This window comes from Taeniopygia guttata, chromosome 7, assembly GCF_048771995.1.
Source record: "Taeniopygia guttata chromosome 7, bTaeGut7.mat, whole genome shotgun sequence".
Lineage (NCBI taxonomy): Eukaryota > Metazoa > Chordata > Aves > Passeriformes > Estrildidae > Taeniopygia > Taeniopygia guttata.
Genome location: NC_133032.1, coordinates 34913128 through 34937041, shown reverse-complemented (window position 1 = coordinate 34937041; position 23914 = coordinate 34913128). Strand labels below are relative to the sequence as shown.

The 23914-nt window shown below is 40.0% G+C and overlaps 1 protein-coding gene and 1 long non-coding RNA gene across 4 annotated transcripts in view; one reads left to right on the top strand and one right to left on the bottom strand.

The window, feature by feature from the left end:
* Nucleotides 1-23914, top strand: part of LRP1B (LDL receptor related protein 1B) — a 630666-nt gene that overhangs the window by 75089 nt on the left and 531663 nt on the right. The window lies entirely within an intron of this gene.
* On the bottom strand, nt 15244-20374 carry LOC121470275 (uncharacterized). Its single transcript, XR_012056845.1, has 2 exons — nt 19351-20374; nt 15244-18551 (listed from the first exon to the last, which is right to left on the bottom strand). It is a non-coding gene; the product is annotated as an uncharacterized lncRNA (long non-coding RNA).

Here is a 23914-nt window from a genome sequence, read left to right as displayed (position 1 = left end):
CCAGTGCAGAGGAGGCTTGGGAATATTGGAGTTTTGGAATGCTGTAAAATTCCCTCCAGTACTGTAGAAAATCCCGTACACCTTTTGATTTGTGTGGGCACTGACAGGGATCCACACATGCAGGTTTGAGCCTTTAAAGTAAAGAACAGGAAACTTTTTTTCCCCTGGAGGAATGTCACAGACAGCAGCAGTAAGTAATGATGCCAGCTAATGCCAATCATGATTAGGGCTGTAGGAGAACACCCACTGTGGGATGGATCACTCTGTGCTGTGAGAGACTCTGCTGCCTGCATTGCTGTGTTCTCACTGCTGCTGTTCTCATCAGGACAGCAGATTTTTGGGAAAGTACAGGTTCTGAGGATCTGCAGGCAGTGCTGCTGAAGGGCAGCCCAGCACACAGCAGGATGGATGTGGGGTAAGGTCATCGTGTTCCACTTTTAGAGGGCCCCATGGGCTCCGTGTTGAGCAGGATTTCTCCCCATGGACTCTGCTATCTGTAAATGGCACCAATTCCTTCAAATCTCTGCTTCTGGCCACTTGGTTTCCACCAAGTCTGTATTTGTTGATTAGGCTCTTTCACTGGAAAAGAGCAGTTACAGAAGTACTGTGAACCCATAAGGTGTGTTAGTTATGGAAAGATAAAGAAAGCAGCAAAAAGAAATTACTTCTTTTCTTTTTCTCCATGATTGTGCTTTCTGGAGCTAAAATACTTTCAGAAAGAGCTGGGAAATTCAGATGAAACATGCAATGAATTAGTATTCAGGCTTAGTGTCTGTGATTTCTTAATCCTTCCTTAGCCTAACATCTCCCCAAAGCAGCCTTATAAGAAAAACAGACCAGGAGAAAAGGAGCGTATAGTAGCAACTTACAGGTTTTCTCAAAGGTTAATTAATTGCAATTAATTGTGAAGTGCTGCAGCATTGAACAGTAGCTTTGAATTCGATAATGAAAACCAAAAAAAAAACCCAAAAAAGGAGAAAAACTCGTATGGAACAATCCTGGGCTTGCAGATATGTTATTTTCCTCTCCTTTTAGTAGGTTCAGTTTGCAAACTTAACTCAGGCACATTACAAATATGATTTCAGATGAGAATTAATTTTGGGTGGTGTGGTGAAAGAACAGAATGTTTTCATTAGGAAAGTAGAGACCAGCAGTTCTGTAGTTCTGTACAGGACGAAATGAGCAAGACTTTGCTCTGACCAATGCACTTCTCAAATAGAGGGCGACTTTAAATGAGATTGGCCCCTGACTTTGGGTTTATTCAGATTAAAATAGATACCGAATCAGTAGTGGAAAGAATGGAAGGCTCTTTTTTTGCCCTCTTGAGTTGCTCTTGAAGAAACTGCTCAGAAATAGACCTGCCTGGTTTGGCTGTTTTCTCAGAGGGGTCTGTGTTGTGTGGTACAGGACCAGGACTGAGAGTCACTGGGAGGGACTGGGAGTACTTCTTCCATGTCCCTCTCTCTCCTGTTCAATGCTCTGAAGAGTCAGTTGTTTATCAGCATTGAAGAAGTGCTAAGAAGCACCAACCTAAAATGTTGTGGGCAAATGTTAGATGTGAGTTTCCAGCCCAGACTGCTCACCAGTGTATGAGATGGGGAAAGGAGTCGATGAAGATTGATTTCTTCAAGGCCAAAATCAGTGACAGAGTTAAAAACAAACCCAGAACCCTTTCCTCTTGTGCTGGTGTGCTGTTCTCTCTCTCAACTCTCTCTGCTTCTTGCCTACCACGATCTCATCATCTGAGCTGGTGGTGCCACCTGGCAATGGTGGGCAATGCATGGCCACGAGCACCACGGCTCTGTGACACCCCCAGGGATGCTACAGAGCCTGTGGAGGGCAGGCTCTGCCACTGATGAAGTTGAAGGAATTCAGGGCACAGCCTCCCTGCTTTCCATGGCCCAAAACACAAGTCTCACCGTGCAGGAGAATTTATTTCACTTGCTTTCTCATCTGCTGAAGTAATAGGGTCAGATCAGTGGGGAAAGCAGAAATTACTTTCAAGTTTCCTGACTCCCTGAGAAGGCTGCTCTCTGTATATGATGTGGTTAGAGCTCCCAGACTGATGTGTTTATTTTACATCTCTGAGTGCACAGACCAAGGTTACACAACAGCAACAACAACGAAAGTTTACACAAGGAGTTACTTAGCTAGTAAACCTACAGCTAAAATAACAGGGTGCAGGTACATGGAGATATGTGAGACATGGCTGGTCATGTTTGTTTAGAACAGACTCATCCTGTCATCATAAAGGCTCCCGTGAGCCTTCTCAAAATCTTATTTCAAAATTTATTATGCTATTTAGCATATACAAGGTTACAAAAATCAGCACCACAGCCAGATGGCTGGGGAATTGTATCATCCTGTTGCTCTGTTCCCTACTGCCAATAAATTTGGTGGCCAAGGCAGGGTACCAGATGCAAGGTGCTGCCAATTGGGCCAGCTGTGGGAATGGGAGCCTGGAACTCCTCTGATCACTTCCAGTCCCTGAGGAGGGCTTGTCTCCTTTGGCTGGGCAGCCTCAATCCTATATGAAATTACTGCTGCAAGAGGAGAGCAAAATGGGTGGGATCAGAGGAATGTGCCTATTCCTATTTCTACACCTGTTAGAGAGAAGAATTATTGCCAGTGCAGTGAGGTTGTTACAAAATTAATTAGATAAAGAAGAAAAGTCATATTCAATTAAATCATGCCCTTTTCCTCTTCTAGACAATGTGACACTGAAGCTATGCTTCAGAGTTTATAGATTTGTATAGAAATTGGTGCTAATAGTTCAATTTTTGTGCAATTATTATGCTAGTAATGTTGAAAATGAAGAATCTCGGTAGAGGGAGGAAGAGACAATGCTTCTATAAATACTTAATATCCAGAGGAGGCAGATGGGGTAAAATTATATTTAGAGATTAAAGATAAAGCAAAGAACCTCTGCAATCTAATTCCAGCTCTGACCTGGAGTTTCTGTCCATCATGAGATGCCACTAAAGCTCGCTGTGTCTGGGTTGTATTTTTTTGCTTAAATCTTTTACATGAAGATAATGCCTTGCTAACTCACTGGGGCTTTGTGACAATTCATGTCTGTATAACACTTTGAAGCAGAGCTTGTAAAGTGCTAAGTATTATTAAGATGAGATGAGGAGAATCTCTTATCTCAAACATCAAGTTCTTCAGGGATGGGGAAGGAGGCAGTGATCTATTATCTGTAATACTCTTCTACAGACTAGGTTTGATTAGCCTTAGTGTGATTCAACAAAACCCTCTTCAACTGTGGACAAATGGACATCTCTATTATAAGTGATGAAATGGAAACTGGATAAAGGCAGAAATTACCCGAAACTGTCTTTGATCATAATCTATCTGCGCCTCAAAGGAGAGCATAATAATACAAACAAATTTGCAGAGATAATCCAAAAATAACTCCTCCTGATGTTCTGCCTACATAGAGCCATCAGGAATGTGCTCAGGCACTTGTTGTTGTTGTTGTTGTTGTTGCTGTCAGCATTGTGCAGTGTTGCTGTGCCAATTTGGAGGTTACCAAGTCGCTCACGATGGGTGCCACATCCCAGCGACCCAATGGTGCTTCTTTGCAAAATTTGCAAAGCACTTCACCATCATCTTTGGGAAAGGTAGTGAAGAATCTGGAGAACTTTGTAACTTGGTAATGATAGACCCTGCTAGGTCATTGCTGGGATGATTTAAGAAAGTAAATAAAGCCATGTTTATGGGCGAAAGATTATTGCAGAGAAAAAACATGGGACAGAATCAGCTGTGGAGTCAGAAAGTAGCAGGCTGGATGCAAGTAGGTTTCAAACAGTAGCACAGATTTTCATCAAATCTTTGAGGAAGAACAGGAGAGAGTAATTTTGCATGTAAAAATGCTCTTATGTGTCAACAGCTCTGTTCTGAAGCAGCACAGAGACCCACTGTAACATTCAGAGGCTCTGCTCTTTCAGCGGTTTGAGCTTTCTGGACATAATTTCAAGGTCACACATCAGCATCACCCTGTTGTCAGTCAAGTAATCAGCATTTTGGTCACTTCTCTTCATTCTTTCTGCCTGATACTCTATTCTGCATCCCTGTGCACAGAGCCAGCCTTTGCAGCCTTGGTGACTTTTGCTTGGTGGTTCAAAAAAATAAATAAGACACTGAATCCTTCTGCTTTGCAAATCTTTGAGTGTTTTCCTTTTGGGAAAGAGCTTCCTTTAAGTAAACAACTGGGAGATAAATGCACATTTCTAAACTAGTTGTTTTCCATGTGGGTCTGCAGTGCCTTTCTCTGAGACGTAAGATGTGATGGATATTGACACAGAAATAATGACTGACCATTGCAACAGTGCCACTTGTGTTATCTGTTGAAACCTATGCCTTCATTATTTAATAGCAATAAACTAATGAAATTTAATATTTCCACTAGCAAGGTGACCTATAAATTGTACTGTAAATTCTTACTGCAAATAACTGTACTTCAAAGTAGAAATGTGCTGTTTGGAATGGAGTTTTTGGGGTATTTGAAGGACATATTTCAACAAATTTTCATTAATAATTAACCATGGCACACTGGTTCTAGGAGGTTAAAAAGAGCATAACAAGTATAAGATTCCTAGAATTACAATCTTGGAGTGAACATGGCATGAAATGTTTGCATCTTTTGCTACTTTTATCTGTTCTAGCCATTACTTGGGACAGGAATGAATAATGAACATGTGTTTGTTCTCTGTGTTTCTATGCTTTTCTTCCCAAGACATTTTTTAATGTCAGTAATGATGGACTCACATAGGTGAAACTGTGCTCTCTATATAGGAATATATATATATGTATAAATATATATACGGGAAATAATAGTAGAGCCATCTTTATTTAACTTTTTACCTTTAAAGTGTTCATCTATTCTCTTCAGAGCGATCCATGTCTCTAAGATACCAGGTTTGTATGTCCTACCAGCACAGTATTCCAGGACTGTCCTAATTTCATGTGTCAGGTCTTTCCATGAAGCCTGTGAGCCCCTCCACACTCAGTTACTCATTCAGCATTCCAGGATGTTCCTTGTTACTGCTGCATCCTTGTTACTGATTGTCTCTTCAATATGGACCTTGGAGATGTCATCATGCTAGAAGGTAAAACTGTGGGCTATAGAAGCTCTTAAAAGTCAGATTTTGCCAACCACAGACTTGTCAAAAGCAAGATTTTAAGGCTAATGAAGGAAGATTAATGGGATCTCAAACCTTGCAGTGCTTTATATTAATTGCTTGCAAATGCAGACTGCTGGCAACTATGCCACACTCAAAGCATAATGGGCTGGAGAGGCCAAACTTGCATTCCTGCAGTGTAGCAGTTTTTTATAAGGCAGTCAAAATAACTGCAGAGGACATGGAAGTGTTTGTGTCCACCTGATGATGTTTGGGAGGTCTGCAGGAGAGCAGCCTTGTATATAACCTCGTGTGTTGCATACACTTAAATTAGGTCTTGCTGCTTTTTCAGGTGAACTCTGAAGAGCTGCAAGATGCAGAAAAAGAAGAACCAATATTCCAGCCCTTCTGCTGTTGGCTCTGAGAGTCATTTGTCTCAATTTGCCAGCGTAGTCATAGATGATACTCACACAAAATACATTAGTTCAAAAACCAGAGCAGACGAATGGAGTTAAAATTCTAGACTTTACTTACTCACAATATATTGTCTGTCTTTTTCATGAGAAAAAAAATAAAGATATATTAAAGACAGGGAAGCAGTGCTTATGTGGTCTGATAGATTAAAAACCACTGGGAGATGAAGCAGGGAAAGGCATGCCAAGCACAGGGAGTCTAAGAGCAACAGTTTGGCTTCATTTGACTCCTTTTTGTAAGACAGTTTCCAAGTTTTCAATTGGCTTCATTTGGCTGAAGTGGTTTATCTTGCTTTGTACATCTCGGCCTACTTTTAGCCTTTCTTTCTCTTTCCTTTTACCATGAAACTCATGTTCTGCTATGAGCAAAGTGAACATGGAGAAAGGGAAAGGTTGGCACTTTAGAATGTGACTCTTTTGTCCTCCTGACTTTTTCCCAGCTCAAAATGCTTTAACATTTTGTTTGCAGGGTTTTTGCATATGAAGACACAGGAGTTTTTAAGAGCTGCTAATGGAAGTTAAAATGAAACCAGCAGCCACTAAGACTTTGGGGAATATCCTGTTTATGAAACATGTTTTCAGCATTTCCTTTTATTCACCGGGAATTTTTAGGACATTGCACATATGTGTGTTGCCAAAAGCTGGTATTTACTTGTAGCCTGCTGCTATGGGAATGATAATGAATAAGCAATTGTAGCTTCTAACAAAAAGACTTGGGGACCAGTGTGGTTTTAAGAAACAAAATTCTATTTTCCTGTACTGGTTTTTAGTGATAGATAATAAAAGAGGAATTCATCATTACACTACATCACATTAAAGCCTTGCTTCTCCCTTAGGTGTCAGCTCCCTGTAACTGGGTGGGATAGTTACCAAAATGCCTTGCTGTGTTTTAGGTTCCAGCAGTGGGAGGTGAGGTGGCCACCACGGTGAGCAGTTGAGGGATTAACTTTGGTGTCCCCAGCAGAGCTCAGGGAAAGTTTTCCAATTTGAGAGGTGACTTGTTTGGCTAAAGCTGATCCCTCTTTGCCAAACATCCTCAGCTGTCAGGTTGCTCTGGGGAAGGAGCGTGTTTAATAGCACTGCACCAGGATTTTGGGAAGCTGTGGAGGCTCTCAGGCTGCTTGTGCAGCACTGGTTGTGGCAGGCTCTATCCCACAAACATCACCCCACCAGCAATGAGAGGTGTCCGTGTTAATCAGCTCATCTTTATTTTTTTGAACAAATCCTGATATAGCCACAGGCTCAAGAATCAAGGCACAGTTTCAATCAAAATACAGACCACTGTCATTTTTGTGGCCAGTCCACACCCTGTGCTGTGACAGGAGAGCTGTCACTACCTGTGGCATGGAGCACTCATAAAAGACCTTAAAAGCATCCTGCAGACCAAGCCTGAATTTTGGCTCCTACAGAAGTGGCCAAAAGATTGACTGAGGCACTCTTGTCCTTGTCACTGTGCCCTGCATACCCAGATCATCACCCTAAAACAAGCTGGGTTGGCCCCAGGCTTGTGAAATGTAAGTGTCCCCATAAATAACAGAAGCTGATTACAATAGTTCTCTTCTAAAAACATTGCAGATTTGTTTTCTCTCCAAAAACACTTGCAGGTTTTCTTAGAAAACACTTTTCTCTCCAAAAACACTTGCAGGTTTTCTTTTCTCCATACAGAAACTCATACACAAATTAAGTTTGAAAATATCTGAGCATAGCTAGAATGTTTTGTTGTTTTACCTAAAATCTGTATGTGAAACCCGGGGTAAATGTTCCTTCCTTTTTGCATTTAAACAGAAACTAGGTAGGTTTTCATACTAGGTAACAAAAATTATTATCCTAGCAGAGTGATTGAGATAAGCTCATTCAACCTAACTAAAATGTTGTCATTTTCAATAACTTTTCTTATTCTGCATGAAGAAAATCATGTTGAAGTCTCAAAAAAATTAAACGAAATTACAGTCGCATAATGAAGTTGAGCTCTTTATGGCTGGTAATAGAGGAGCCAGAATTTAGAGTTTAGTAAATTCATAGTGGTTTAGAAATGTTATGACAGAAAGAGGGCAATGCAGAGACAATAACAGAAGAACTTTCCATCCTATGACTTTATGCTGCTTATGAACAGATTGCAAGTTCTGGCACAATCTGCAGCAGAAAACATATCTATTTTTCATTTTGCAATTATCAGAAAGATCAGAGGCTCCTATTTGTGCAGATTTTTGCTGGGGGAATTTGGCTGAATTGCTCAGATGCTGATTGCTGAGTGTATTTCTGAATGGCGTGCATATAAACACATCCAGTGGTGACAGCCCTTTGCTCAGGGAGCAGCCTCACCCAGATTCACCGTGACAGGAGGACCTTCCCCACTAAGAAGGACCAGCAAAGTGCAGCTCAGAGCATTTCCACAGCTCACCCCAAATTCCTACACAAGTCCTGGTGCCCTCTCTGCCTCTGGCATTGAATTCAGCTGCCTCCCAAATGTGCTGCAGCCTAATCCAGCTGCACACTAAAACGCTGTGCAACGAGACTTATGCAATCATTTCATCCTTTCTGGCTTAAAATTGGGCTGGAAGGCAGAAATACAGAGAATAATGGTAATGGAGCTTTTCTGAACGTCAGGATATAGATGCATTTGATTCTGGCAAAGGGTCGTGGGGTGTCAGGGTACAATTCACCACGTTCCTGTATTTGTTTCAATTTGCTTATGCATAATCTTGCCAAAGTGATTTTCTTACCCACTCCAAGGCTGTTGCATGAATGGGAGCTTCAAAGTGGAGCTCACAGAAAGTCAAACACGACTCATTGTGTTCCATCTGAAGCAGCATCGCTGACACACACAAAAGGGAAAATGGAAACATATAAACATCCTTCAGAGACAGTGCTCTGCATCAGGATCACTGGCTGTGGGATGCAAGGGATGATTTCTGAGATACATTCACAGAGAGCAGAGAGAGCTTTGAAACTGAATATACACAAACTACGTGATTTTCACACTGCAAATGCAAAGGGAGCCATGTACTTGGATTGTTCTGTGGGAGGTTTTTTAATAAATTAGGGATTCATTATACTAATAAGTAAAGCAGATGCATGGCAAAAGGTGGTCTGTAATGAATGCAGAAGGCTCTGCTGTACGTAACTTAGCAGAGCATTTGGAATGCTCTTTGTCTTTCCCTTTGTGGATGCTCAGCTGCTTAATGTCAAGTATTTTTATACTCACAAACCAAATCAAACTGCTCTGTAGTGCCTCTTGCCTTGTTGTTTCAGAGACTTGCAGCATAACAGAAGGTTTCTTATTGCTTACTTTTTTCTTAGCTCCTTCCTAGAGGACTTATCACAACTGGGAAGCTCTTTGATTTCCACTGAGTACCACCAGTCCCCTCTGTGTCTGCTGAGTGGGCACCAGCCACTTCACCAATCTCCATCGTTTTTCCTACAGGTTTTACAAAGTTCCCAAATCCTCCCCCTACAAGCAGAGAGAGCAGGAGGTTGCAATGAGCCTGAAATGCACAGATGGTTTAATTCTTAACATCTCAAGAACTTTTATAATATCATTGGGGCTAATAGCAGAAAAGATAATTAACCTTTCATCCTTGAAAGACTTTCCCTAAATAGCTGCAATAGATAAAGTTCAGGACAAATAGGAAGAGGAATTCTGCTTCGCATCTTTCAGACTAGAAAATGTGCATATATTTCATGTGTGAAATTGTGCTGAACACAATTTCAGTGATTTTCTGTGCTCAGGCCTCTTGATAGGTTCCGGTTTTGGGAAAGTTGTGGGATTTTCATTTTTCCTTTTGTAAACATTTGTAAGCATCCTGTAATAGGAAGGCACTGTCATCTTCAGCTCCATATCACCCATTCCCAGACTGAAATACTGAGGTATTCAGCATTGTTGATAAGTCATTTCTATTTACTTTTTCCTTTGTGCAGGTTCAAGCAGTATTTACTGCTTCTCTAAACCAAGGTGCTCAAAGGAAATCTAAACCTCTGCTAGATTTTCTGCAGATCATAAAACAATACCTGCAACAAACTTCTTCAGCATTACGTGCCCGAAAGCCTGGAAACAAGGCAGCTCCAGGGCTGACATGACAATCTCTCTACATTCCTCCACCTGGAAGTTTCTCTGTGTCTCTTCCTCCTGACTGATTCATGGCAGAGCTGCTCCCCTGGATTGCTTTTTTTGGGCTGCTTTTTGGTCCATGCTTTTTGGTCCAAAGCATTCAGTCCCTGTCCCAAACCCAGCATCTTTTGCCCTGGCACATGGGACGTGCAGAGCCCTTGAAATCCTGCTCTGAACACGGCTGGAATTGCTCTTTCTGTTGCCCATCAAAACTAAGGGATGTCCAAACATGAGAGAGAAAAGTGGTAATAAATGCCACATATGGTGAGGTATTTCAGAAACAGATTCCTTGAGGGCAGGAGGCAGCACAGCCCTGTAGATGCAGGTTAGAGCTGGTACTAGAGCCAAGCCCAGCTTAGACTTGGGAAAAAGTTTTGTCTAATGAGGGAAAAAAAAAACTGAAGCAATCAGCACTGCAAAGTGCTGACTGAAAGAATAAACATTAAAGAGATAAAGCAGACCAGAAGGCAAAAGCAATCAGATTTGTAAAAGAGAGCAGATTCTGATTTTATCTTATGGAAATAGATGCAATAAAAGCTTTCTAACTGGAGTTGTATGAAGTTGCAAAATATTTTATGCAATAGGAGAAAAATTGATGCCAGTGGTTCCTTTAATATTTTATGGAAATTTGTTCAGCAAATAAATTGAAGTGTTTTTTTATTTGCAAACAGAAGGTAAATGGGACAACTGAAGCTTTTTTTTCTAAATATATATATTTTTTTCTATTAGATGGATTCACCCTTTGGTTGAGTAGCTTCTGCAAACAGTTTTTTGATACAATTTGAACATCATGAGCCAAGTAATTCCTGACAGTCCTGGACTGAATGTGTCTGGGGCTCGAAATGCTTGGTGTTGTTTCACCACAGAGCTGGACTGAGCTCCTGAGCGTGGGCCAGCACTCAGATCCTCTCTTAGTGTCACTAATGCAAACTGCAGAATGGAAGTGACAGAGAAGCTGCAGCACATACAGGCATATATGGCTTTTCCTTTGAAAAGCAAGGGAGCCAGCACAATACATTAAACAGTCATCTCCTTTTAGCTGATAGTGGGGAAAAAAATTAACCCAACTAAAAATAGTCAGGGCATTTTGCCCTATGATCTCTTTTCATCCTATGGATCAATATGCCCTGAGCTTGCATCCCATACATAAACAGCTTTCATGGGTGAGACGACCTTGCTAAGCAATAGATGGATCTTTAATCAACAGACCGTGGTACAGTAGGGCGAGCAGGGTAGAAGGTAACAGAGTTTATAAATAACTGAATTCAATTAAATTCAAACTAAGATAAATCAGAAAATGTTTCTCCAAAACCTCAGGACTTAATGATCAAGGCGGGATTTTAGTGCCATAGGAGAACTTTGTTGATAATGGCAGGATTTTACCAAAAATTTGAGGTTTGTCTGTGGCTATTCAGGACTTGGGCTCCATAAACCTTGTGGGTTCCATCCAGCTCAGGTTATTCTGTGGTTCTGTAACTGCTGAAGGAGGGGGCAGGACATAAAGAAGTACCTTCCTTTCTGAATTTACCACTTAGAGGTGGAAGGTGGAGGGGCAGGAGGAGTACACAGCACACAGGGATTGTGATGCAATAAGAAATTAGGGCTGGCTGTGAAACAAGTCCTAACACTAAATACCTTTATTATTTTGACATGCAAGGAAAGTGTGTACAGTTTTTATCCTTAAAATTATGAATAACTGGGAACATATTATTCTCTTGGAGATCAATCTCTTTGTGGTTCTTTCATCGGTAAAGTCCTGGGTATGGTGTCCCAGATGAGTTGTCAGAGGAACATTGAGAATGCCCTGCATAATTTTGTAATTTGGTTGTTTGGTTGTCGTCAAGGAGAGTTGTATTTGATTTTAAAATTAAGAAAGAATGATTTTATATATTTTGAGATTTTATTACAAAAATGCAGGCTAGGTCCTAAATTAACCAAAAGATTAAACATCACTTTATTACCTTGTTATTTTTATTTCTTCATAATTAGGAAGTAATTTCCTTTAGTAACATTGTTGAAAAAGTTAATAGGAACTGTCAAGTTCTATGTGTAGGAAACAGAGGGCAGACAGGATCAAGATGCTTGTGCATGTGTGCAACATGTGAGATACATAACAGTACCTGCAGGTAAAAACCCTTCATGCTTTTTTTCCTTTGCAAAACTCCACCAAGTTAGTGCAGCAAGTAAAAAGCACTTGAAGTGGGAAAAACCTGAGTATAATAAATACAAAAATTCTGCAGCAAGATGTGTTCAGTTATAAATCACATCTGGAGTATTCAAGGGCTGCTTTGTGAGGAAATACTGCTGGTTGGAAGAGGGAGATGTACATTTCACACTGGCTACACCAAGGTGTGCTGCAGGAATGGCCCCAGCATCTGCAGTGGCATTGATGCTTCAGCCTTCATCCCTGAGCTGAATTTTTGTCATTTCCATGCTGCTGGAGAGTCATAAACTCCTTGTGATTCTCAGAGCATGACCCAGCCTGCCTGGGGAGGGGCACTGATCATTAACCCAGGCCATCAGGATGGCCAAGTTCAGTCCAGTCTGACAGGCGTTCTGTCACACTTGCTTAATTTAACTTCTGCCCTAATATAAACTTTTATTAAAACTTCAATCTACAATTTTCATATTAGTTTTAAGCACAGTTCAAGGAAAAGATGTGAAGAATTAGAATTAGGTGCAATCCATCGTGTCCTGATTTGATTTCTGCCAAAAGGAGAGTTTGCAAAAGAGAAGAAACATCCACGGAAGCACAGAATGCAAATTGCTCAGCACGCACAGAGTCCTGACACAAGCTGGGTGTTAATTTATTTAAAGCTCATGATATTGTAATGAATTCAGGCTTTGCTTGGCTTTGAGGGAGAAACTGCATGTATCAGGTAGCAGTTGGATATAATATTCAACTGCTTATTCTGGCCTGTGCTGTTGGGGATGAAGCTCGTGGTGCTTCCTCCTTCACCCTTTGAAAGCAGCAGGAGAGCTCCTCAGGAGTGGGATCATATCCCTGTAGAACTGCCCTGGAAGGAAGGAAAGAAGGAAAGACGGAAAGGAGGAAAGGAGGAAAGAAGGAAAGAAGGAAAGAAGGAAAAAAGGAAAGAAGGAAGTCCATTATGTGGGTGAGACAGCATCCCTTCACTGTCGAGCACACTGTGTCTGTTCGATCAGGTGAATCACAAACGCAGAGGAGGAGAGGCTGAGTCATTTAAATTTTATAGCCACATAAATTATAGATGGAAATCACTTCTGGAATAGGGGAAATTACAATTGCCATGTTCAGACCGACCATTTGTATGGCAGCTGACGGTTAAGTTTTGCGAGATGGTGATCACTGGTAATAGTCACCAGTAATAATTTTATTTCAATTTCAACAGTGCCCAGAGACTTCACTTGAGCTCAGAGCCACTGTGGAAGTCTTTGCACAAACACCTGACAAGAGACCTTGGCAGGATTTTAGAGCAGAAGATAAGAATTGTTATTATTCTCATTTCATAGATTTAGAGAGATGGAGCAATTTGGAAATGGCTCCTGGGAAGTCTGAGGCAGAGCATTGCACTGCTGTTAGTAAGCAAAGAGGAAATCCAGCTAGCACTTTTTAAACTGCATTTGAACTGTTCTGCCTTTTTAAGTTGTGCCTTTTCCATTGCTATTTGGAAATATTCAGTGTTACAGTTTAATTAATAAAAAACTTATGTTTAAGTCCCTTGACAACATTTTCCCTGTGTTTGCAAAGTTCCATATATATTAGTCCATAACCACTGCTCAAAGACATTCTCTTACTTCATTTGCCTGTGCTATGGGAGTTTTTTGGGTTTTTTTTTTTCCTTATGTTATTTTAGAGTTCAGTACATAAATACTGAAGTTTTCAACCCCAAGTCCATATAAACAGGAGAATAATAAATATAACATTAAATTATGCATGGTGTAATAGTACACTAACCACTTTCATGCTCACCAAGTAAAGTAGAGGGAAATAATTTGTGTCTAATCAAGGGCAGCATTTTTTTCATCGTGGAGGTCACTGGAACACGATATTATCATTAGATACACAGCAACCTTGGGAAGCAGTAGAATCCTAGATAAGCACAAGCAAATCTCTAATGGATAGTCTGGGAATGTGTCAGCTGATTTGTAAAATGTAAATGTTTTATGCGTAATAGGGTTTTAAAGCTGATTTTGATTAATGAAATGCAATCTACTTATTCCTTCAGCAGTCAGCCTACAAACATCTAACCAACTAATTAGTCTGTTTAGGTAAAGTATTAAATCTGTCTTTTGTTTAAAAATAGGAAAAAGAAAAACAGACTTGATCTGGAAGGTATGTGCAGTAAGGAAAAAACCTTCACTGTTGTGAATGACCTGATTACAAAAGTACAGCAATTACATAAAACTTTGCAAAGCTTTGTAGTTCTAAACATACTCACAATTTCAATCTCAGAAGTTAAATTATTAAGTGGAAAAAATGGGGGCAAACAAAAATTATATCTTTATATTTTGCAGACATTTGCAGACTGAGACAAGGATGGTTTTGTGAAATCAGGCGAGGTCATGAATTTTACAGCCAGTTTAGCAATCACTGAGATAGACAAGGTCAGAGAGTTTAAGGAGTCCTTTCTTGTTTGTGGTTTAATTTGCAGCCCTTAGTGCTCTGTTATGAGTGTTGCACACTATGACATTTGTGAATTGGATTCCTGTGGTGATACACTGGAGAAGATGCTTCCAACTAGAACTTGTTGAAAGCCTTTGACACAGAGGTTACCTGTGCAGGACCACTGGTTTTTACTGCTCATAATATTTGTGAATGGGAAGCATTAAAATGGATTTGGCAGATTTTCTTTTTTGTTCCAGTTTTACCAATCTGCCTAGTTCTGTTTTTTCTTGGCTGACCCATTAAAACAAGCAGATTAATTCCAAACATGTACAGCCCCAGCATATTCCCCTCACAGGTATGCAGTCACAAGACTGAAAACTGCAGGTGATTAAGACCAGTGATGGAATAAACCACCTACCCTTGGGTTATGATATTTACAAACCTCTATAACTAAATAGTCTGAGGAAGAGAGGTAATGACACATCTTCATTCTGTAGCCATGTCCATCAAAGCTGGCAACTGGAGAGCACTTTAAAAGCCAGCAAGATGAAGGGAGATTGGCAAAGAGAGCTGGAGAAGGCAAATGGAGGCTGATCTCATTCCCAAGAGCTCTTTAGTTCTCTGAAATAGTGCACTGGTTGGGCTGTTCCAGTGCAATTCATGATGGTGCCCTCTGAACCAGAGCTTGGAAAGTCAGAGACGTGCATAGGGTCATTTTTCAACACTCCAACAGTGTTGGAGCTGTTAAAACACTGCAGAAAGCCTGCATTTCATCCCACAGGTGTTTGGCCTCTGATGATAAGACAGTTCTGCTACTTCACTGAACTGTGGGTGAGTTTTCTGTCTGCATGATGGCTCCTCTGCTGCAGAAGGAAGGCTCCTTCATCAGTGCTAGAGGCTTTTTTTGTTGAGAATTTTCTCTGATTCCATTTCACCTTATCTCAAAAATAATGTTGTTTTTTGTTTCTTTTTTTTAACAGAATATCTATTTTCTTTGTCAGTATTATTTTCAGATACATTTCCGATCTGTCTCTTTCCTCTGTTCTATTTCCCATTAATTCTCACAATAACATGCATTGATTGTTCTGTTCTGGTAGTGCCAAGATCATCATGGCAGTACATGAACTATTTCCCTTAGGAAAGGTGTTACTTCTTCCAGGAAGAGAAGAAAACAGGAAAAAAAATATATTTCCATTATATTTCTAAAACAATCTAAATTATCTGCTTCAGTACATGTGTCGACAGTACAGTGGAGCAAAGTCAAACCTGTTTTCTCTTGTTTCAGAGATTTTCCATTATTGCACATCTTGATCGTTTCTTGAAGTGAAGAAACTTCTGCAAGAAAAACTGAATTTCTCTATTTCTCCATTTTGTGTGATCAGAAAGATTTGGTGCTTAAACGCCATTTCATCCTAAAACTGTACTAATCCACATGTTATTAATTTAAGTGTTTCCTCAATCCTGCTTAGGATGACTTCGGTAAAAGATCCTCTGGCTGTTACTCAACATGCTTATTCTGCTAATATTTTCATGATTATCCCATTCTCTCTCTTTTGGATGAGAATTAGGATTTATTCTTCAACTACTCTGGAACCTTCTCACCCTTTCAAATATCCCAGGGGGATCTTTCATAATTCCGTTACTGTTGCTCCACAGCTCTAGCTGTGAAAGCTCAGGCAAAGCTGCTTAAAAACTAAGTGAGCTCACTTTAGGGAGAAAAAAAAAAATACAAAAAAACAACACAAGAAAAACAACATAAGATTGTTGGATTCACCAGGCTTTTATGTTTGACACATCAGTGCCATGTGTCATTTTGCTGGGGTCTCCAGTTCCTTGGCTTTCCTGCGGTGTCTGCATCAGCAAAAATGGGTTGTCAACCAAGAAGTGACAGAAGCCATGGATCTTGCCCTTTGCTTTCTGTCAGTGCATTTGTGAAGTCTTTTAGTAAGGCTTTGTTATGCTTCTGGAGAGATGCTTTTAGCACTTACCCTGTTTAATACCCTCTGAGCATTCAAAAGACAGCAGCTTTACATCAGGAGAGGTATATAACAAGTACACACAGTGAAATGTTGCCATCGTTCCACAGCAGAGTGGCAAGTCCTTGGAGCAGGACAATGCCTCGGAGTCAGTAGTGGGGATGGAAGTGGGAAAGCTGCTGGTTTCATTCTGAGCTTTCTGGCAAAATGATATTACAAAACCTCTGGCCACTGCCCCAATAACCTGCAGTGCTTTGGCACTCGTTTGTTCAAACAGAGCAAGTGATGCTGCCCAGAAAATCAGGGTCTTCTTGTGCAGATACTGAAATACACGAATCCCAAGAATATGCATGGAAACACAGAACAATCAAGGTCCATATGAAAACACAATCCCATGGAGATCCCATCTGAAACATGGTGATGAAAGAGCCTCCACTGTGAGGCCACAGTTAGTTCACGTTGCTGCTTCATCACTAAAATTGCTGAACACGTTCATCATTGGGACACATTTATTTTAAAAAATGGACAAATGCTTTTTGCCGCGACACTGTTATCCCATTTTCAGAAGTCAAAATGGGTGTACATTCTGTTAATGTGCTACTGGAATAAAATCATGCCACACATTTAGGCCTGGATTATGTGGAAAGCAGCCAATACTTGTAGAATTGATTATGAGATCTGTGCCTAAGTAGTTTTCTTCCTGATTTATGAGCCAGGCATTATCATTCATTGAGTGACAGAGTAAGCTACTAGATTTGTTAATTGGACAATAAACCACACTTTCATTCTCCTCTTCCAGTGTTTTTCATTAAAAAGAGACATATCTAACATTAAATGAAATGCTTAAATAAATAAACGGATACAGAAGTGTTGAGTATAAACCCTTTGCTTGTTTCAAGAGTAGTGTACGGTGTATTTATTAATTAGTCTGATGAATGTAATTAAAGGGCTGTAAGCTCCATGAGGAAATTAACCAGCCTTGTAATAAATACCAATTTATAGGTACAGTAGATCAGCTGCTATTAAGTAAAGAGGTAACCTGCACAGAAGCTCATTTTTAGCAAGGAGACAGTATAAATAAGTTATCATCATGAAAAATAAAGATGACCTTGCAGATTCAAAGGCAGCAGATTGCAATGTTTTCAAAAGTTCATGTAGTTTTTTATCTCCTAGCAACTGTATGGCATTTACATATTTTACCACATCGAACATCTTAAAGAGATTTTCTGATGGCTGGTGTTGGACAAGAGTCATTGTAGTGTAGCTCTTGGAAGACTGTTGTTTTTCATAACTGTGCTTAATGTCTTTATGGGAAGCTCTGAAGTGACATGAAAGGTTTCAGTGTAGGAATTTGATACTACAAGCACTTTCAGATTGTTTTTTGTGGTGTTTACAAAAACACTGGGGTATGAGTTCAAGAACTGGCACATCTACTGCTGACATCAGTCTGAAAGACACCAGCATAAAGTACACACATATACATAAATATTAAGTATCTATCTATCTATCTATCTATCTATCTATAGATCTATATATATATATATGTATATATAATAAATATATGTAACTAAAATTACATAGCCACTTTCTATGTTTCAAAAAAAAAAGTGTACGGTTTTTTTTCATCAAGATTTTTCTTCATTAGTTCTGCTCATTAATTCTCTGATGGTTACACATGAGGCTTTCAGCAATGGCAAGGGAAGGAGTCTGGGCCATACTACACATAGTAATGTTTCTGCCCAGAGGGTCAGACATGAATTCAGCTGAACATTTTTATTTGTATAGGAAATCTTTTATTCTTGTACCACTAATGCTAGTAGGTGGTGAAATTTCAGAAACCAGGACAAACCCCAGGAAAATACTGGCAGTAGAAGTGGGACCAAAATACATGGGGAGAACTGAGAGTTTGTTGTTACATCACCAATCCAGTTTTCCCTTTGTTATAAGTGGGAAGCAGAACCCTTATAGGGTCTGAGCTGCTGTGATGAAGCAAGGGCAGGACAGAACCTCTCTCACTGTAGCACATGGAAAACCATTTGAGCTCATTTGAGCCTCATCAGCTGAGCCCGTGAAATCACAAGCACTCTGCTCACTTAGAGATAAATCTGACACAAACTGCACTCGTTGGCTAAAACTCAACTTTGCTCACAAAGAGAAATGTAAAGGAATTTGAAAAAAGACCTTGTGTTCCCAGAAGTTTTTTCTGATGACTGAGGACTGTAATCCTGGGCAAAGGGAACAGGAGAGTGAAGACACCAGTAGCAAATCTCAGGTTGGCATCACCTGTAGAGAGCCAAAGACACAACTCAGGGTTCAGCTTCATGGAGAGAAATGCAGGCATTGAAATGCTGAGCTCTGGCTTTTCTCTCACTGGAAAGCTGGGCTGTCCTGCTGGAATTAACCCAGGGTGATCCAGAATCACTGCTTAGGTGCTCTGCAATCTGAGCACACAATGTGAGCACGGCACCTGTTCTGCTGTTAGGAGTTCAGCTGTGGTTCCTATAAATGACTCTTCGGCCCCACCAATTTTCTATCAATGTAATTGATTGTGTGCTTGTTTCTCTCTCCCAGCAATTCCATGTAATCAATTATAGCACCCCAGTCACAGCAGTTGCTTTGGGAAATTTGTGAAATGACAAGGGACCTCATGCAAGCTGTACAAAATTACCAATTATGGAACTACAAAATCTTCTCTAGGATGCCATAAAGTGTCATTATTCACCCTAAAAGAGAATGTCTAAACAGATTGGTTTCTCATCAAATGCCATTGCTCAGGGATCTGAAGAATATGGAAATGCCTGAGTTTAAATCATCTGTATGCCTGAAAAAGCATAAGAAATTAGTTTCTTGAGCTATTTTTATGAGTTTTTTTCCTAGCTTACAGCTAAGTCATGCATTATGGTGAATCATTAACTACTGACTTTTACAGCTAATCCTTATATTGCCCATTTTTACCTTTGATGACAGTTTTAGGATACAAGATTGTATAGACCACAAATACTCATCAGATAATGCAATTACCTGTTTCCAACACGTCCCCAAATTTAGTCTTTCACTGTAGAAAACACAGCAAGACACTGACCTTTATTTGTAGTGCTGTTTGTGCCGTTCTTTGATTCCTTCCACAGCCTCACCTTCATGGGGAGTGATTTTCCCATCATTTGGGAGAGATGCACAATTCAATTCCTGCTACACATAACATCCCACCGGTCTGTGCAGACTGGAATAGCTCCATCTGCAATGCCAAGCGCTCTGCATTCCCTCCCTGTCACCAGGGAGGGGACAAATCAGCTCAAACTGATTCCTGTCAGGATAAGATTGGAGGGACAAACCTGTTTGCTTGCTACATTTCAATTGGGAACACGTCAGGCCTTTAAACTCCAAAGCAAGTTCTTCTGTAATTTCTTTGTACGGAAATTCAGCTAATCAAATCTTTTTCTTGCCAGAGACAATGTAATTTTATGCTTTGATTTATTCTGAAGCATTCGATTTATAGGTATCCCTAGCCCTGAAGAGTCCTGTTGGAATTGAATAAAGCCAGCAGATAACATCCCAATTAGAGTTTTCTGCAGGGAAATAAGATAAATAAAGGAAATTCTGCCAAAAAAGAGATCCTTGATGAAACCTGGGGCTCATAGGTGTTTTAGCACATGTAACTCTTGGTGCCAGTGACAAAATACAGATAAAACTGAGCATATAAATGGAAAAGCATGTGGGTTTAACTCTGTGTGTGTACAAACTCTGGAGAGATGCAGAAGCCTTCACTGGGTCCACTTGAAGTCTGTGGGTGTGGGATCTCCTGCTGCCACCAAGACAAAATGCCTGGTGTGGCCCAAGGTTGAAGACAGGTGTCCTTCTGAAATGGTTAGTACAATAAAATAAGAAAATAGTTTTGGTGAGTGGGAATGAGACAGATAATGGAGGTGGCACTTTTATACCTGAAGAGAGGAACAAGGACAGCTGGGGCACAGCTGGTGTGGTGCTCTCAGACCTCACATTGCTCTGGGACCTGCCTGAGCTGTGAAAGGCCCTTAATATAATAACAAAAATAATAATAAGATGCTTTGGGGAAGGAGATTCATGGTAAACATGGACAAGGTGCTGTCCCTGCAGCAGGCAGGGTGGCAGTGAGGGGAGTGATGCCTGCCAGGGCCATTGGTACTTTGCAAGACACAGCCATCAGGGAGCCAAGGGAGTTTTGAAGAGTTAATTTTGGCTTGTCACATATCAGACAGGTATCCAAATCCTTCTTAAATCTCTCCTTTGAATCTGTCTTCGGCATAGCAAAGGACCATTTAAAGTGTACAGAAAGATATAGCTGGTTTTGATTGCTCCTTCTTAGGAACCTTTCAGCACTACTTACGACTCAGTTCATCCTCATTTTTTTTATTCAGAAAGGTTTCACAATATTTTGTTTTTTAAGGAAAGTGAAAAGACCATGTTGAAGTTCAGACAGGTGTGCATTAATATTGAGTGATTTGATTTAGATTGACACTTTGAGATGCTTCGGTTAAACTTTGGCTCTCTGCAATAAATTTTTTTGTTTCAATGTTTCAAGGAAATGATGGCAAAAATCAAACTCTATGGAAAATATTTACCTGGAAATTTTACAAGTATCTCTTCTCACAGCTGAGTTGCTGAGGTTCATGTCTAAGGGGTCAGATTTAATCTAGGTCTGTACATAGATGATACCTTTGTACCTCCTTCTCTGTGCCAGTACTACCATAGTAGTCAGAGCACCAAGGAATTAATCTGCTTAAGTCCATTAAAAAAAAAAAAAAAAAGTCTATTTCTGCAGGGATCCCAACTGGTGTGGGATCAGGGCAGAGGGCACAGCAGTGGGGTGAGGGGTGCTGGGCTCACATCACCTGAGATGTGTGATGTACACAGATGCCACCTCACCTGTGTGCTGGTCTCCAGGTCTTGCTGGGCCAGTTCTCAAAAAGATAATAACTGGGCCTAAAACACTGACTCATGCTGAACTGAAGTTGTAATTGTTTTGTGGTGGCATATGTAAAACTAATAAAGAAGGTGAGTTTTGAGCTTAAAGACAAGCCTCATCATAGGCACTCGCCCTGCCTTGTAAAGGTAAGAGGTACAGCTCGCTCTGTGCACAGATGCAGCAGCAAAGCTGGGAGTATTATGCAGTAGATGGAGGGTAATGATGCTTTAAGGGAGAGAATATAACATTTTTGAATTTTCACAGCTCTCCTTTTTGCTCTTTGTGGACAGGAAAACAATTAGACCTGCAAAGCTCTGTGTGAGGCTCTGGGATAAAGCGACATATCAAATGCCTTTTCTCACGGGGAGGTTGAAGCCTTGTGGGTAAACTTTTAAATAAACAGAAGATTTATTCACAGTAGTTGGGTGCTCTTGTTCCAAACTGAAGACATCCTTTTAATAAAAATTATCCAGTTCCTTCTCCCCGATGGGCTCTGAGGGTGTGTGTCCGCAGGGGCGAGCGCAGGGAGCGCGTTCCCTCTGGCTTTGGATGCCTCACAAGTCTTTCTGTGTGTGCCTTAATAGTCCTCTGAGGGAACTGAAGTCTCATTTTGTGTGACTCTGAATTTAAATCCAGGTCACAGAGATGTTAAATAGCAAATGACACATTTACTGTGCTGCCCAGCTGCCTTCTGTAATGCAGCAGGAATGCTTTCTGAGCAAGGACAGTATGCCAATATTAACTTATATACAGGTTGTTTTATTGTGGAAGCTAATGTTAAAAAATAAGGAAAAAAAAAAATCAAGGGATGCTGTTCACATTTAAATAGCTACTTATTCCCTTTGCATCTTCTCTCCTGAAGTGCTAATGCACTTCCCTGACTGAAGAATTCCTAAAGCATTAATTCTTTTCCATTCAAACATTTACATTTATATTTATTATAAAAAAAAAAATCCTTAAACCATTCTGGTTTCGAGGTCACCAGAAATCATGTCAATATGCTATTCTAACTCCCGTGCTTAGTTAAAAACTCAAATTACCTCTTCAGTTTCTGGTCCTTTCTGTAATATTCTCTTTTCACAAAAGGCACATACTTTATTTCTCTGGGAGGAAGGTGGTTTGTCAAAGGCTGCTGCATTATTGCAGCCTTACAAGCAAATAATGAACTTGGACACCTGCATTCTGTACAAAAAGGCTTTGATCAGGCAGATGGAGAATGTGTTCCTGGGCATCAAAAAGGCTCATCACAAGATAGAAAAGATGGGGATATTGGGGTATTTGCTACACAGATGTCCTTTCTGGAACAGTACTGCAAAATACATACCCAACCAGCAGCTAAATGGGATTCTGACCAATAGATGGAGACAAAAATGTGTTTTTCTTCATTAACCTGCTTTACTCCTACTGGGAAGGTCAATTTACCTGCAGGTCCTTCTCTGGTACTGAGTTTGTTCAAAGTAGGTGTGTAGGTGGGTTTATTTCCTTTTTGTGATTGTTGGTGTTTGGTTTTGGTTTTGGTTGATGTTTTTATTTTTTGTTTTGGTTTTTTTAAGGTTTTTTTGTGTGTGTTTATTTTTCCCAGTGAATACTTAGAGGAGGGATTTAGCTCTGCTGGTGGTTTCTCAGGTGCCACAGTTGGTTTTCCCTTAATTCATAATGCTGTGGAACAGCTTTTTGGGTTCATGACTTCAGGTTTACTTTAGTTTTGGGACAAGCATGAGCTAACAGTAATTAGGCTTGTCTTCTGTTTTTGTTTTTTTTTTTTTTTTTTTCTCTTTGCATATGTCAGTGGTTTTAATTTAAAAGTTAATCTCATACTACAACTAACCTTTTTCTGAATCTCTCTGCTTTCTGGGACTATTATTTCCAGATCTAAATTAAAACTTTATTTTTCCAGTCATCAGTTGCATGGGTTCGTGTCTTTCGTATTTCTTAGGTGTTCTAATTGCCACGTTTCCAAACCACAAATTTGTCCTCATACCCTTATTAAGCACTGACAATTGTCTTATAAACCTAATGTAGATTAATGTGTACTAAGAAAAAAAAGACAACAAAAACCCCCAAGACCAGTACTGTTCTGCCATCTGTTGATTATGCTTTACTGTGCTGTAGTGAATCACTACCTATTTCTGTTCCTTGAATCTAAATATAATTTCAGTTTACTTCTGATTTCCTGAAACCCCAAATTACTGTGTTTAATTTATAAATTGCTTCTTATATATTCTGCTCATGGCTGGTGAATATAATTAACATTTTCTTGCAAAAAAACTGTACCTATAAATATCAAGGCCGTGACATACATTATTAATTAAAAAAAATAACGAGGTTTGTTGGTTTTGCAAGTATATAAATAGCTTTCAAAAAATGTGCCATAAATCTTTATATTTCCTTTCTAATAAGTATAAATACATTTATTTTGTGATTATTAGGAAGGGGATGTGGGAATGCTGCAGTAGTATTTAAGTATCACAAAAGGATCAAGTTAATGAGACCTGGAATTGCTGTTCAGTAATGAACAGCCCTTCCCATGCACACAGCTGATTTCAGTCCTCTGTGAAGGAACTTTGCATCAAAATATAATTCCTAACATAGGATCAAGGCAGTCTGGCAGCTCTATTTTTTCACTGTTAATGACTTCTCCAAACAAACCAGTTTGGATTTCATGTGATCATTGCCCTGTTCACGGGTTGGAGAATAAACCAAC